This window comes from Bos javanicus, chromosome 5 (assembly GCF_032452875.1).
Source record: "Bos javanicus breed banteng chromosome 5, ARS-OSU_banteng_1.0, whole genome shotgun sequence".
In the NCBI taxonomy this organism is placed as follows: Eukaryota; Metazoa; Chordata; class Mammalia; order Artiodactyla; family Bovidae; genus Bos; species Bos javanicus.
The window spans coordinates 45,767,412-45,783,646 of NC_083872.1; the positions used below are offsets into that span (position 1 = coordinate 45,767,412).

Genomic DNA, 16,235 nt, shown 5'->3' on the forward strand with positions numbered 1-16,235 from the left:
ATCAAATGTCAAAGAATTTTATAAAAAGGTTAAAAAAGGTGTAAAGAAAGAAACAAATCTCAAGAGAGTAGTTTCTCGAATCACGACACGAATGCCATACAACACTGGTTCATGAACTAGTGCCGCCCCCACGGCGTCAGGTAAAGCGTGGGGGTCTCTTAGGTTGTCAGGATACTGGGTGTCTCCGTGCACTTAGTGGGTGGTGGCTGGGGTGTCAAAAGTCCTGTAGAATGTGGGACAGTCCCACAAGATTGCCAGGCCCCAAATGCCACTAGTGAGTGCCTCTGCTGACTAGCAGCCCCTGGCCTAGCGGCCTAGTGATGGAAGATGTGGACCCAGAAGGCAGACTGGGTTCCGACCGAGCTCCATCCCTTGCTGGCTGTGTCACTCGCATCACTTTAATTCTGTGCTCTCTACTCTTGGCACACAGTTAGTGCCGGATAACGTCAGCTCTTCCTCACTCGCCGCCAGGAGAACGTCCCTGAGCAAGACACAGTCTTTGAGAAGTGACTGAATTTACTAGACTAACAGTAACAGTGTAAGAATCAAGATGTATTCAGAATGGTGCTTCTCAGATTTTAGTTTACTTACAAATGTCCTAGTGAAGTGAAAGTGTTAGTTGCTCAGTCATGTCAAACTCTTTGTGATCCCATGGATTGTAGCTTGCCAGTCTCCTAGAAATCTTGTAAAATGCAGATTCTGATTTAGGAGGTCTAGGGTAGGGCCTGAGAGTCTGCATTTCTGACAAGCTTGTGATGCTGGTGGTGGTGTTAGTGGCCTGCAGGTTGAGCGGTAAGATTCTAAAGTAACCTGGGGGAGAAGCTCACTTAATAAATCCAATGAGCAAGCATTTATTGCATATCTGTTGATACCTTAATTTACAGAGATGGAGGTAGTGGAGGTGGGCTATAAAGAGTATTGAATTTGATTTCTTCACATAGGGCACTTCTGTTTGCCATTTTTATTATTACTCACTGCCCGCCCCCGCCTCCACACACACAGACAGAGAATATTGTCCATGGAAAACTAACAGAAACTTTTTCTTAGGGGAAAAAGGCAGAAAAATAGTTCCTATCTGTAAATCCTTACTAAGAATAAAAGGCCGCTTTTTGTCCCCAAATAATTTTAGATATTGTAACTAAATAAAGGGAAAATTTGGCTGCCATTCTTAGATGCAAGGTGTAAGTAAGCCTTGCATATCTCAGAACTAGTGTGAGCTGTGTGTGTTTTGAGTGTGTTGTGTGTGTGCTGCTGTGCATGTGAATGTGTGAGCTAGGAAGTGTATGAGGTCTTTGCTAGACAAATGCTTTTAAAAATATTGCTGGAGAAGGGAGATCTAATTACCCACCCCCTACTTCCCCGTGAAGATTAAAGCTCTAAGTTAAGGGGCAGGGGTTCCAAAGGCAGCTTTGACTGGGAACTTCGCATATTTTAGGCAGTGGAAGTTATTTGAATATAGTCATTGAGAGAAGAGACTACTTATTATCCACTTAAAATACTTCCCGACTGCAGCATGGTGTTGTATGGAAGCCAAAGTAATTGGCTCTGCATTTGGCCAGCTGATTTAGCAAGAAATTTTGCAAATTACGCAGTCCTTACAGATGGTGCTGTTGGGTTTGTTAGAATGTTTTAAAACAGTGACACACTTGACCAAGAACTGAATTTCCAGCCTCTCAGAGGTACCTTCAGCCAATCCTAGACTATTTCCACCGGAGGGGTGGGGCGGGGGCCTGAAGACCAGAAATAGACCTTTCCTGCAACCTTATGATAAATGATTTCCTTTAAAAACCACTTGTATAATAAAATAACTCAGTGGTAAACTTGGCCAAGGGAAACTCCTGGAACTTTTCTGTATCTTTGGTTATCTCTGAGTTGCTTGAATCACACTTTAAAATGGTTCTTAATTGACTTTCTGGTGCTTTGCCTGAGTCAGGGAGGAGCCAGTGTTTCTAGAAGGGAGACGGGTGTGCTCTGCCAGGGTGAAGTGTAACTCCCTGAGAGCCTATGAGGAAGGTCTATGCCTGATGTGTAGAGTAAGAACAGCTGGAGCCTCTGGCTTTCTCTAGGAAGAGATTTCTAAATTTGCCTCTTAGAAGCTATTAGAAAGTTCAAAGTACTGTATCATCTTCATAGGCCCAATTCTTGCTCAGATCTTTGCAACAGGGACTCGTCCTGATCTTTGCTTGTTTTCCTGGTTTCTGTTTGAATTGTCACCTTTTATCCATCTCTCTCAGTGCCCTTTTGGTGGTGCTTATTTTGGCTTTACGTAAGCAGCATCTCTGGACGCATGAAAGAGGCAGATAAAATTCCCCTGGGTTACTGAATTGCCCTTTATCTATTTTTAGCCATGCAAGGAATTTACCGTGGCCCACAGCATAACTCAATCACTCTAAGCCAGTGAGCAAATTCTGAGTGTTTTTAAACCTCTCCCTGAGGCATTTGGCATAGGCTAAGCTTAAAGGCACATGATTCAGTCATTGATTATTCAAGATATACCACACTTAGGTTTCTGTAATCACCAAACTGTCACTGTCAGCTAGACACTCAGCTCTGGCTCCTAATTTTGTGTTGGAAGCTGCACAAAGCCTATTGTGTCCTGTGTGCATGTGTGGCTCTGGTAATGCAGAAATGGCAACAGGGAAGTATCTAGTGCCCACTAAGGGACTGACGACAGATAATTTGCTCTCTTTCAGTCAAGTGACCTTTCTTAAGACAGCCCTTGGCCTGTAGCCTGGGCTCTTTGACCCTTGTATGTCTTCCATCTCTTCCATTCCTAGGGACCTTCCATGAGAGTCCACAATGTTTCACCTAGGGCCTTAAGTTTTTTTTAATAAATGAGTTTGAAGGAGGCATTCATTCATTTGTTGATTGATTGACTTATTCATTCAACAGACATTCACTGATGAATTCCTATATTCCAACTTGGAAACCTGGAATGGGGGATCCTCAACTTTTCATAGGAATACATGTCTATGACCTGGCTTTCTGGCTACAAGAGCTCCCTTGTACCTCCTTCACTTCTTGGGAACATGCCCTTCTAGGATGGTGAGCTCTGCACTCCTATCCAGATGAGCTCATTTTCTTTGCCTCTGCACTACTTCTGCTAGCAAAGGAATCCCTCCCCTTTCTGAATATCACTAGCTTCTGTTACTCCTTTTTTTATTCAGGGTCAAACTGAAGGTTAAGAAGATAGTTGTCTTACTGTATGACCTGTGATGTGCCCACTTGGCTAGGCTGAATTACATCCTCCAGAATTCCCTTTCAGTATGTTTCTGGTGATGGTGGGCTATAAGGGAGAGTCTTTTGCAAAAAATGGAGAATGAAAGGGAGGTGGGCAGCTATTTTGTAGCACACATATACCTTCTCCCAATTGTTCAACAAAGCACCAATCTAGATGCTATGGTGAAGGGATTTTGAGATGTAATTAAAGCTCAGAATCAGTTGACTTTAATCATAAGGGAGATTGCTCTAGGTAACTCAATCAGAGGAAAGCTTTTTTCTTACAGTTTTACTGAGATATAATTGACACAGCACTGTGTAAGTTTAAGGTGTATAGCATAATGATTTGACATACATACACTGTGAAAGATTACCACAATAAGTTAACATCCATTATTTCATATAGATACACATTTTTTTGTTTTTGTTTTTTCCTTGTTATGAGAACTCTTAAGAGCTACTATCTTAACTTTCAAATATACCATACAGCAGTGTTAACTGTGGTCAACATATTGTATGTCACACCCCAAGTAGAGAAGTTTGGACCTTTTCACCAGCTTTTTCCAGTTCAGAGAAGGCATTTAAAAAGAGGGGTTAGAACCTTCCTGAAATCAGAGAGTCCATGTAGCAGAGCTTAAAAGTTCTAGAATCTTCTTCTATGTTCTAGTAAGCACACATGCTGTTGCTGATCTGCTCATTTGCCTATATGGAGCTGCAGCTGGGCCTGTAATTGCTTGTCTTTCCAGCTGGTTCTTTCCGCAGTTCCACTCACTCTTGGGCCAAGTGTATGCATGCAGCTCCAGGACCAAGAGCTCTGGCTTCCACAGGATACTATCATCACCAAATTCATCTCTGGGGGTTCCCAGCCTACTTGTGATGTCCCTTCTCGACACCCTGTCTTGTGGATGTCAGACTTGCTGAGCCAGCTCCTACAACTGTGTAAGACAATTCTTTGTAATAAATAAATGGACAGATTAAAAAAATAAAAACTTCTCACTGGTTATGCTTCTCTTGTTAAACTTTGACAGATACAAGAACTAGAGAAACCATTGCTTGCTTGTCATGATGTTAGCGATTGAAACCTAGATGGCCACCAGTATTCATTCATTTATTCACAACTATGCAAGGAAGAGGAACCAGAGATCAAATTGCCAACATCCGCTGGATCATGGAAAAAGCAAAAGAGTTCCAGAAAAACATCTATTTCTGCTTTATTGACTATGCCAAAGCCTTTGACTGTGTGGATCACAATAAACTGTGGAAAATTCTGAAAGAGATGGGAATACCAGACCACCTGATCTGCCTCTTGAGAAATTTGTATGCAGGTCAGGAAGCAACAGTTAGAACTGGACATGGAACAACAGACTGGTTCCAAATAGGAAAAGGAGTATGTCAAGGCTGTATATTGTCACCCTGTTTATTTAACTTGTATGCAGAGTACATCATGAGAAAGGCTGGACTGGAAGAAACACAAGCTGGAATCAAGATTGCCGGGAGAAATATCAATAACCTCAGATATGCAGATGACACCACCCTTATGGCAGAAAGTGAAGAGGAACTCAAAAGCCTCTTGATGAAAGTGAAAGTGGAGAGTGAAAAAGTTGGCTTAAAGCTCAACATTCAGAAAACGAAGATCATGGCATCTGGACCCATCACTTCATGGGAAATAGATGGGGAAACAGTGGAAACAGTGTCAGACTTTATTTTTCTGGGCTTCAAAATCACAGCAGATGGTGACTGCAACCATGAAATTAAAAGATGCTTTCTCCTTGGAAGGAAAGTTATGACCAACCTAGATAGCCTATTCAAAAGCAGAGATATTACTTTGCCAACAAAGGTCCGTCTCGTCAAGGCTATGGTTTTTCCTGTGGTCATGTATGGATGTGAGAGTTGGACTGTGAAGAAGGCTGAGTGCCAAAGAATTGATGCTTTTGAACTGTGGCGTTGGAGAAGACTCTTGAGAGTCCCTTGGACTGCAAGGAGATCCAACCAGTCCATTCTGAAGGAGATCAGCCCTGGGATTTCTTTGGAGAGAATGATGCTGAAGCTGAAACTCCAGTACTTTGGCCACCTCATGTGAAGAGTTGACTCGTTGGAAAAGACTCTGATTCTGGGAGGGATTGGGGGCAAGAGGAGAAGGGGACGACAGAGGATGAGATGGCTAGATGGCATCACTGACTCGATGGACGTGAGTCTTGGTGAACTCCGGGAGTTGGTGATAGACAGGGAGGCCTGGCGTGCTGCGATTCATGGGGTCGCAAAGAGTCGGACACGACTGAGCGACTGATCTGATCTGATCTGATCTGATGCTAAGGTTGGCAGTATAGCAATCAGCAAGGCAGACATGGACTCTGCCCTTGGAGGGCAGATCTAGCAGGAAAGCAGATGTTCAACAGTATTTACAAGGATAATAATAAGGTGAGCACAGAACTGTTAGAAGGTATAAATAGCGAGACTCTGCCTAGTCTAACATGTCAGAGAAGGGAAGTAAGGGCCTGAGAGAAACAGCTAGAGAGGATGAGAGCAAATAAAAGGAGTTCAAGCATTTCTTTAGAGTTGTTCATGGTGGCAGAAGAGATGTGGCTGGAGAGGTAAGCCATAGAGGGCCCTGCAAACCAAGAGAAAATCTTCACATTTAGAATCCTATTTTTTAAAAATTATATCACAATATGGTTTTCTTTTGAGCCTTTAAAATTCCTGTGGTGTTAGTATGTTTGCTCCTGTCACTGCTCTGACTTTTTTCCCGCTTTTTTCTATAGCCTTCTTGTATAATACAGGATGCTCTTTTTATAAGACAAGCATCAGTTGGCTATTGGTATTTTTAACCCATTTCTCACTGCACACTTCTTGAGGGAAAAAGAAAATGGAATCTGAACTCTTCATATTAATTTACCCGACAATTCCCTTGTCTTAACGTTTATTTTTGGTTCTCTCAAGACTCATGGCAAAGGCTTCTGGAGGGTGGGCAGTTCACCTGTCCTCATAGTTCCAGGGCCTTCTGTTACCCCCTGAGGTGGGGGGAGCTCAGCCCTTCCTTGGGCTGTTAAGCCTTTCTGCCTGCTAAACACCATGATGCTCTAAGGACTTCATTAAGTAATTGAGCCACATGTTATCCTTGAAAAGTGGGGCAGTAAATACTATCAATTCCATGGGCTAGAGAGAGAAGAAAAATTGAAGTGGAGATGCTAGAAGGTATGTGACAAAACCAGTCACAAGTCTGAGGTAGGCTGAGCAGTGAGAGCTCGGATTCAATTTCTGTCTTTCTTTGCTCTCCTTCATTTTTCAACCCCCTTTTTCCCAGGTCTCCCCTCTGGCTATGTTTGGGAAAGCAGTTAGGTAGAGAAGGTAAACCAAATATTTAAGGCAGACTGACTTGGGTCGAAAGTCTGGTTTCACTGTAGCCTATTTCTTTATTTGTAAAACGGGAATAATATCGACCACTTGTCAAATGGCAAGTGCAAAGCAACTAGCTCAGTGCAAGGCGCACAGGTGGGGCTCAGTACATTTGGGGTATTAAGCATTAGGATCTTGAACAAGAGGACTTTGCTAGAGGTGGAGGGAGCAGACAACTACGTAGACTTTTACTGAACAGATTATTTTTACCCTTTGTACTCAGTTAAAAAATTTTAAATGTAATTAATTCTTACTTTGGGCTGTGCTGGGTCTTTGTTGCTGTGTGACTGCTTTCTTTAGTTTCAGAGAGCAGGGGTGTGCTTTCTAGTTGCTGCAAGCAGGCTTCTCACTGTGGTGGCTTCTCTTGTTGCAGAGAATGGGCGCTAGGGCACGTGGGCTTCAGTAGTTGAGGTTCTCCAGCTCTGGAGTGCAGGCTCAGTAGTTGTGGTGCTGGAGCTTAGTTGCCCCACAATATGTGGGCTCTTCCTGGGCCAAGGATTGAACCTGTGTCCCCTGCATTGCGAGGTGGAATCTTAACCACTGGACCACCAAGGAAGCCTCCTTTGTACTCATTTTTATACAAGGTGTAAGAAGCATCATTTACTTTGAGAGCAGTGCCTGGTCTCTTAAGGTCCAAATCAGGAGTTATGACAGACAATCAAGTTCATGGGTTGTAAGGACACTTGTAGACTTGCCCAGCCTCGTTTAAAAGTGAATTGGAGATAACAAAACTTATTGTGATAATCATTTCATAATATATGCATATATCAAATCATGATGTTGTATACCTTTAATACAATGTTGTATGTCAATCTATTGCAATCAAACTGGGGAAAAAAAGAGAAACTATATTCACTGTAAAAATAGCAGTCAATTGGGGTGAAAAAAGTTTGGAAATAGATAGTGGTGATGGCTGTACAAACTGAATGTAATCAACGCCACTAAATTTTATACTTGAAAGTGGTTAAAATGCTAAATTTTATGTTAGGTATATTTTACCACAATAAAAAAAATATGAATTGGAGAAAGCCTAATGGCTTGTGTCTGAATAGCTCTTCCTTTTACTACCAAATGTAGGCTAGCTTGCTACTAATGTGACCCACTTCTGAACTGAACTGTGTGGGGACTATTTGCTAAATTATTCCAGAATGTGAATTAGGAGGGGTCCACAGCTAAACTCCTCATTTTCCAGATGAAGAGTTGGACACTCTGAACACACTCAAACAGGCCATTCTTTCTCTAACAGGGCCTTTGCATATGCTTGTCCCTCTGCCATGGATGCCCTTCCCCACTTTGATAAATCCTATTTCTCTTTCTGGTTCTAGGAGAAATATCACTTTATCCAGAAAGCTTTCCCCTGTCCTCCTAATATGTTAGCTCAGCCTGTGTGTGACTTCTTAGTAACCAGCACTTTTTTGAAATGCTCACTCCACTTGTAATTACTTTGTAGTATGTCTGAGTTTCAGGCATGAGGGCAGGGCTTTGGTCTGTCCTGTCCACCATTGTTTCTCAAGAACTCAGCATAGTGCCTGGCATATTTGTGTTCATTAAAGAAAAAAAAGCACTAAAAATAAAATCAACCTTGTCTTCCCTCATAGGAAGACATGCAGCAATGCGAAATCGTTCCAGGTCACTCAATATCTGCTGACCCTGAGTTTATCATAAACTGAATGATGTTAATGATATACCTTTTTGTGTATTAACAGGCAAGAGTGGCTGGGGGAAGTAGGGCACACGCTGCCTTTAATCCATTGAGCCTGACCTAGGCACTCGTTGATGTCCCAAGGAAATGTTCAAAGAAGGTAGGTGCTGGGGTAGGGGCTGAACTTGACTGCCCACACCTGCACTGCCCACACAGGATCAACACTAAATCAGGAGCAGAGGGGTTATAGGTTTGACACAAGGGAATGCTTTCTGGTGTGATATTAAGGATTGTTAAAAATGGGTTGGAATATAGAGGAAGCCTTCCCCAGAGGCTTCAGAAAACAGGCCAGAGTTCCATTTCAGCTGGTTATTTTGGGCCTACCACAGGCAGCAGGTTAGACTAGACAGCTACTTGTAAAGTCCCATTGTTCCATCCCTCTGACCCATAATAAAGCTATAGACACTGCTGTTGCTGATAAACATGCCAGGACACACACAAACAGGCCAGTCCTGGGGCTGTATCTGTTGCTCGTTTCTTATCTACTGAACATTCTGAATTCACCTTTTGTTTGGAAAAATTACCTCAGTCTTTGAGCACGGAGAAGCTCTTTCTATAAAAGACTAGCTCTGTATTTGAAAACAAGAACTGCAATGCATACCAATTTAACTCTTGGGTTGATACTCACCTACGTAGAGGATTAAAAAAATAAACTGCCACTTAGAATAATTCCCAGCATACAAAGAAAGCGATCTGGACACTGCTGTGTGTCCTGTTCAGGAAGCGGGGGACACATCTTCTCTTTCTCTGGTTTTAAAGTAAGGGAAGGGAATGGTCTTGAATATGCAAATGAATCTAATTTAATTAACTTTTATGACCACAGCTCCTTTGAGATAACCATGGGAGCCAATTAGATTCCATTAAAATTCAGCCATTTCCTCCAAGCTTCAATGAAACACCCTTGCCTCCTCTAAGAAAAAACAACAACAAAAAAATGAAAAGATCTAATCAGAAATAACAAAAGAGAGTAAGTTGTCTGTAGCAGCTCTACAATTTGGTCTTTCCAGAAGCTGCTTACACAGTCATTTGCTCCAGTTCATTGCCCCAAGCCTGGCGCCGCATGCAGCAATGCGAAATCATTCCAGGTCAGTCATGTAACTGCTGACCCTGAGTTTATCATAAACTGAAGCAGTGAAAGGTAAAGGAATGATATTTCATACTTTAGGGTGGAAACTCACATTTCATGAGGGAGAGGGGAGAATTGCTTTGACCCTATCAGGTCAGAGACATAAAGGAACTTAGGCCACTTAATCCTTTATTGCCCTGTTTTGTAATATTCTGTCCTTTTTCTTCCTCTGATCACAAATGTGATACATATTTATAATTAAAAAAATGGAAAATACAGAAAGGCTAAACGATGCTGTACATATCTAGAAAGAACTTGGAAGGCTCTCTTCTGTAATTTTGCTCACTTTTTTTCCCCTTACTAAGCAAATTTTAGAGGAGTGTGTTTGGGAAGGACCAGGAGGGTGTAATGAGGGCTTGAAATGGGGGGTATCATATTCCAATTCCTTCCTTTCCCTTTCAGTCTATATCCCACGCCACTTACCTCTCTGGTCTCTAACACTATGTAATTACACAGCTGCCAATGGTTTTTGAATCCTGGCCTCTAAACCACTTTCTGTGGTTAGAAAAATGTATGGTGGGTCCACCGATTGTTTGATCCGCCCTGAAAGTGCCTGGAGATGGGTTCAGCTAAATGTGTCATTGGGTTCCTGGTAGTTGTGTTGCCTGCTAGTAGTTCTAGAAACATTTCATATCATATGACTACAGTATTGCAATTAATTTTAGCATGAACAGAGGAGATATTGTTATCCACTGGCAAGCTGTCTCTAAAACAAATATATGAATGTATGGCAAAACCACTACAATATTGTAAAGTAATCAGCCTCCAATTAAAATAAATAAATTTATATAGAAAAAGAAAGAAAACAAAGATATGCAAAGAGCACATCACAGTGCCCAGCATTATATGATTATATAATTGTGCAGGCTATTAATTAGGAGGTAAAGTTTCTGTAACAGGTTTTTTATCAAGTAGATTTAAGAACACGAATTTTATATTTCCCTTAGATTTTAAAAACAATAAAGTACTGAAGTTCTAACAAAGGCACACAATTATAAAATAACTAGAAAGAAAAGAGATGATGATGTGGAAAATAGACACACGTCAGTGGTTCTAAAAGAAAGAAGAAATAAAGGTAATAAAAAACAAAGCCAAATTCTTTTATTTTTCACTAACAGTTTCACCTGTCTTTGTTTTCAAGAATTTCAGCTTAACTGGGTGTCAGAATGATTCCCTCTGCCATGTTCTAGTGCAAGGTTGAATCTAGTGCAAGTTGTGCCTGGACTATTGTAATTTCAGTAGCTACCATCTATTGTGCTCTTACTATTAATACATGCCAGGCACTATATTCTAAAGCATGCCTCAGTTTATTGTAACCCTTATATCAATAATCTGAAGTTGACTGTACCATTTAGGGCAACTGAATATCTAATATTCATTATCCCCTCTTCTTTTTTGTTAACAGAACCAAATTTTTCATGGGGTTTTAGTGTATCCAACTAAATACTCACTTTACCAGCCTCTGTCACTACTAAGTGGCTTTGTGATCCAGTTCTCATCCGATAATGAGATGTAAGCAGAAGATTGTGGGTGGGGCCTGCTTCTTGGAAGTTTTATTCTTTCCTGATGAAATGGGACACACAGACTAGAGTAACGCTCTTAGCCTATCCCCATTTTTTTGTGCCTTAGGTATAAATGTGATGGACCAGCAGTAGCCATCTTGGAAACATAAAGCAAGGAGCCAACATGCTAAGAGAGGTAGAGTTAAAAGGCAGAAAAATCTGGGATCCTGATGGTATTGTTAAACAGACAAACTGTGTCCAGCAACTGCTTACCACTGTACTTCCAGTTATGTAAGAAAAATAATTTTTGAAGCCTTTGTTAGTGGCCAGTCAATTAGTTGCAGCCGAATGCATTCCAAGTCCCATTTTTCAGATAAGGAAACCAAAGGCTATTTGTAATAAGTAACTTGAAAAATTTATATAAAATTTGTATATAAAGGGCTCTAACTCACATATTCTCATAAAGGGCTCTAACTCACATATTCTCATTCTAGAGCTTACTCTCTTAGACATAATACAGTATCACATCCCCACTGTGTTAGGTTGCAAGATCTATTCATAAGCTTCTCAGGAAACTTGAACCTCCTTCTGACTCTGCCTTTTCAGACATGCCAGTGTTAAGTATTAACCTTGTCTGAACAACACACATCAGTCTCTTACCATCAGTTTTACTATGAGGAAAGCCAGATCTAACCATCTCATTTTCTTGCTTAGAATCCTCAACAATACTACTTCCTCTACAGCCCAGATGTAACCGCAACTGTCTTTAGCGTAATGTAAGTAACAGAATTGGTACAGGCAAATAGATTGTAAGAAACTCAGTTGTGTTGGTGTATTAATTATCTACTGTTGTCTAACAAATTGCTCCAAAACTTAGCAGCTGAAAACAACAAACCCTATTTCTTACACAGTGTTTGAGTGTAGGGAGTCTGGGAGCATCTTAGCTGAGTGGTTCTCGCTCAGATCTTTTATGAGGTTTCAGTCAAGATGTCTATGGGGACTTCAGTCATCTGAATACTTGACTGGAGCTAGAGTATCCACTTCAAATAGGTTTATTCACACAGCTGTTGCACCTTCTCACCATGTGCTCCTCTGCTCACAACATGCCAGCAGATTTCCTCCAGAGCAAGTGACACAAGAGAGACAGAGTCACAGTGTGTTTTGTGACATCGATATATGACACAGACATGGAAGTGGTATGGTATCACTTCTGTACTGTTCTGTTGGTTATATCTACCAGACTGGATAGAGTGTGGGAGGGGACTACATGGGTGTGGGTGCTAAGAAGCAAGGATCACTGCGGGACATCTTGCTGGCTGATGAACTCAGGTAGCGTTTGGACAAAATAGTAGTATTACCATCCAGCTTCAGCCAGTTGTCGGTATGGTGGGACACAGGTCCTATGTTGCTGGATTTTTCCATTTCTCACATAAAGCCAGAAAAATAGATTTCTAAGTTAAATCTTGTGATAGTAAATGTTGGCTTTAGGATTTTAGAAAATCTAGTGTGGGCCAAACAAAATACAAATGCCATCTAGATATAGTTTGTGAGCTGCCAGTTTGTACCCTATCTGGCCCATACTGTGGAAGGAATATGTACATCCAGTTTCAATCTATGTCTGGAGCGATACTTCTAAGAAGGTTCAGAATACAAGTGTGGGCTTTCCCGGGAATGTATACCACGATAATTTAGTAATGTCTGCCGTGGGTGAAGACTTCCTTGGTAGCTCAGACGGTAAAGAGTTTGTCTACAATGCGGGAGACCTGGGTTTGATCCTTGGGTCAGGAAGATTCCCTGGAGAAGGAAACGGCAACCCACTCCAGTACTCTTGCCTAGAAAATCCCATGGACGGAGGAGAGTCTGATACACATGACCTACAATTTATTGCCCAGACCAAAATACATTTGAGAGTAAAAGGGAGTGCTATCATAATTACACTAAAATAGTATTTAATAAAATAGCATAATAAATGAAATTGTGCCATAAATTGGAACTAACTCAGAGAAACCAGGATATATGGTCACCATCCACATAGCCCTTCATGAAATCACCCCAGTGTCATCTGTCTCCTGTGTTCATTAGGGTGATATCAAAGACCCGTTGTTCTCAGAGCACATGCATACTTCTAAACCCTGCTGCCTACAATCCTCTGTCCCCGTTCACCCTCTTTTCTCCTCATCCTTCCTCCCTTGTTTCCTCTTAGACTTCAACATCTCCAAGTCCCATCAGAAGTGTTATTTTATCTGTTGTTTTTATCTCCTACCCTTCTTTCCAGGCTAATTGCTCTTTTACCAGAGTTTTCATAACATTTTATACATGTCTTTAGTGAAGCATTTATTGCACTAATCCACATACAGGGACCATGTATTACTTAATTAGGACTCTCATACCTATCTCAGTGTCTGGCACAAAGTGAAAGTGAAAACGAAGTCGCTCAGTCGTGTCCGACTCTTTGCGACCCGTGGACTGTAGCCCACCAAACTCCTCCGTCTGTGGGATTTTCCAGGCAAGAATACTGGAGTGGGTTGCTATTTCCTTCTGCAGGGGATCTTCCCGACCGAGGGATCGAACCTAGGTCTCCCACATCGCAGGCAGACGCTTTAACCTCTGCACCACCAGGGAAGCCCTTAAATACAAAAATACAGTCTCTCAGAAAACCTCTTATAGAGACACAGAACTTCAGATCCAAGTACTAACATCAAAGATTTCAAGGGAGGAAAGGAAGCCAGGTTGAAAGAAGAAGGGGGAGGAGGCAGGAGAAGGGGGTGAAAAGGGTGGCCTTACAGACGTCTCCTGCCACCTGCAGATACCCAGGCGTTATGGGACTTTTCCCTGGGCCTCCAGAGAAGGGAGGACTGGAACTCGGCCCCACCAGAAATCAGACCAGACCAGAACCAGAATTCGAGTTCTCTGCCAAGAGGAGGTGATCAGTCTCCAATCCTCAGCTCAGGCTGAGGGCCCTTTGACCAGATTCCTGCGTCCAGGACAGGGGGACTAGAAAAACAGGTCTGGCACAAAGAAGGTGCTTAATAATCATTCATTAAAGTTTTATTTTGAATCTCACTTCCATTCTTTTTCTTTAACACCCTCTGCAGGAGGTAATAATGAAGACTAAAATGTCAAGTAGGCAATAAGAGGAGGCAATGTAGGAACAGAGAAAATCCACAAACCTGATCATTGGTTCTTGGATTACTGACCATTAACCTAAGTAGTCATTGTAGTCATTTAAAATTCTTCTCTTGCTTTTCACTTCTAAATGAACAGAAGCTGTTTCCATTGAGGATGAGCTTCTATCTTAATAGTTAGACTGAGTACTATTGCCTGTACTGTAGAGACAAAGAACACTGAGAGTGTGTGTGTGTGCTTTATAAAAGCTGTCTCCCTCAGAAGTTTGTAACTAAGCAGTGAAAATCAACCCCAGGCCTACATAGGACAGGTAGGAGGATTTATCTTCTCGTGTACACATCTAACACTGATGCTCATGTGCATTATCTATAAACCTCTGGGGGCAGGGGGAAGAGAAACTGATGGAGAGCAATGTTCTGCTCAAACTCTCATGAATGAAATTAAGTTACAAGATATTAGTCCTGTGGGGCTTAGATGTGTTTGTTGAAGGTGGGTAGGTTAATGGTAGGAAACCGTTAAATCTACTAGACTGTTATTAATTTTAATCTTAAAGCTGGCGATAAAGTAGAGCAAATGATATCACATGCCACATTTTCTTTGGTGGGATTTCATTTGGTCTCCTTTTGAATTAGAGAGAGGACCCAGAAAACTTGGACGTGGTTCTGGATCTGGTCCTTCTTGGCAGAGTAATTTAAAGTAAGTCATACACAAATAAACCTATCTGTGAAACAGAACAGAGATATAGAAAACGGACTGGTGGTTACCAAGGAGGAGGTGGGTGGGAGAGGCTTGGATTGGGATTTGGGGATTAGCAGATGCAGACTGGTATATATAGAATGGATAAATAACAAGGCCCTACTATATAGCACAGGCAACTGTATTCAATATCTTGTGATAAACTATAATGGAAAAAATATGAAAAAGAATGTATACATGTATAACTGAATCACTTTGCTGTACAGCAGTAATTAACACAACATTGTAATTCAACTATTCTTCAATAAAAAATAAATAAATAAAGTTACAACTTCTCTCTGAACCATCTTCCATTTGAGATGGGGCTACTAATAATACTTATTTCACAGGGTTAAATGGAATAAGGTATGTGAAAGGACTCTGTGGATTGGGATGATGTATACCAGTGGTAGTTAGGACTATTTTTAGGCTGATTTGCCGGCAGCAGTGATGGAGCGAGTGGGAGGGAGGACAGAATGGAGACCCATACTTAAGCCGCCCCCGGGTCGCTGGTGACTGAATCCCTGCTTTATCCTATGATATCAAGGTTAATAATAACACCCAGTAAAGAGTGAGCGCTTGAAAATTTGTCTGGGACAGGTTGGGTTTGCCAGGGAGGGTTGGTCCTGACATCACTTGCTTTAAACCTGTGGTTGCCAGTCAGGTTGTGCTCTATTATCGCCTGCTTTTTGGAAAGGGTGAGTCTAAATTGGAACCATCTTTCCTCTGTTTAAGCCGTTTCTGCTGAGTCCCATAGCGCTGATTATAGTTCTTACATTCTTCAATAGGCTGTTTCATTCTTGACTCACCTCCAGACTCATAAATATTCTTCAGAGAACACAGAGGTTTTAAAAGGTACTTATCTATTAACCTGGTGCCTTAACGTGCCCCATGTAATAGCCAGAACACAGTACCTTTCCTGCTTTATTGTCCCTAACATGTGCAGCAATGAAAACCTTGACAGGCTTTTTTTTAGGAGAGTTTCTTTGCAGTTGTATGACCTTGGGTGATTTCTTCAACTCCAGAAAGAGGGATAATAATAACGAATGTGGAGGCTGTTGTGAGCATGAGCAGCGACGTGAGGAAGAGCACCTGGTATGTGGGAAATATCCAGTTACATAATGGCTATTATTATTATCCACAATAATCACATTAAAGGCATTCAGAACAAAACATTTGTAATGACTCCTGGAAAGATTAATTTATGCTTAATAGTCAAGAGGCTGTCTGACAATATTTCCCATGTACTGACTCAGAGGAAAGTGCTGCCTAGAGGGACAGACAAATGTCAGCACACAAAAAAATCTAAATCTGAACAATACATTAGATGGAGACATTTCAGTACATTGGAAAACTGTTACACAAGATGATCCAAGATGGACTGAGTGTGTTTACAGTGATATTTTTTTCAGTTGAGTAGTTTGCCTGGGTG

General features: G+C 41.5%; 1 long non-coding RNA gene across 1 annotated transcript; it reads left to right on the forward strand.

The window, feature by feature from the left end:
• The first annotated feature begins 11,726 nt into the window (after positions 1 to 11,726).
• Positions 11,727 to 14,005, forward strand: LOC133247572 (uncharacterized). The gene is made up of 2 exons (XR_009736431.1): positions 11,727 to 12,271; positions 13,749 to 14,005. It is a non-coding gene; the product is annotated as an uncharacterized LOC133247572 (long non-coding RNA).
• The last annotated feature ends 2,230 nt before the right edge of the window (positions 14,006 to 16,235 follow it).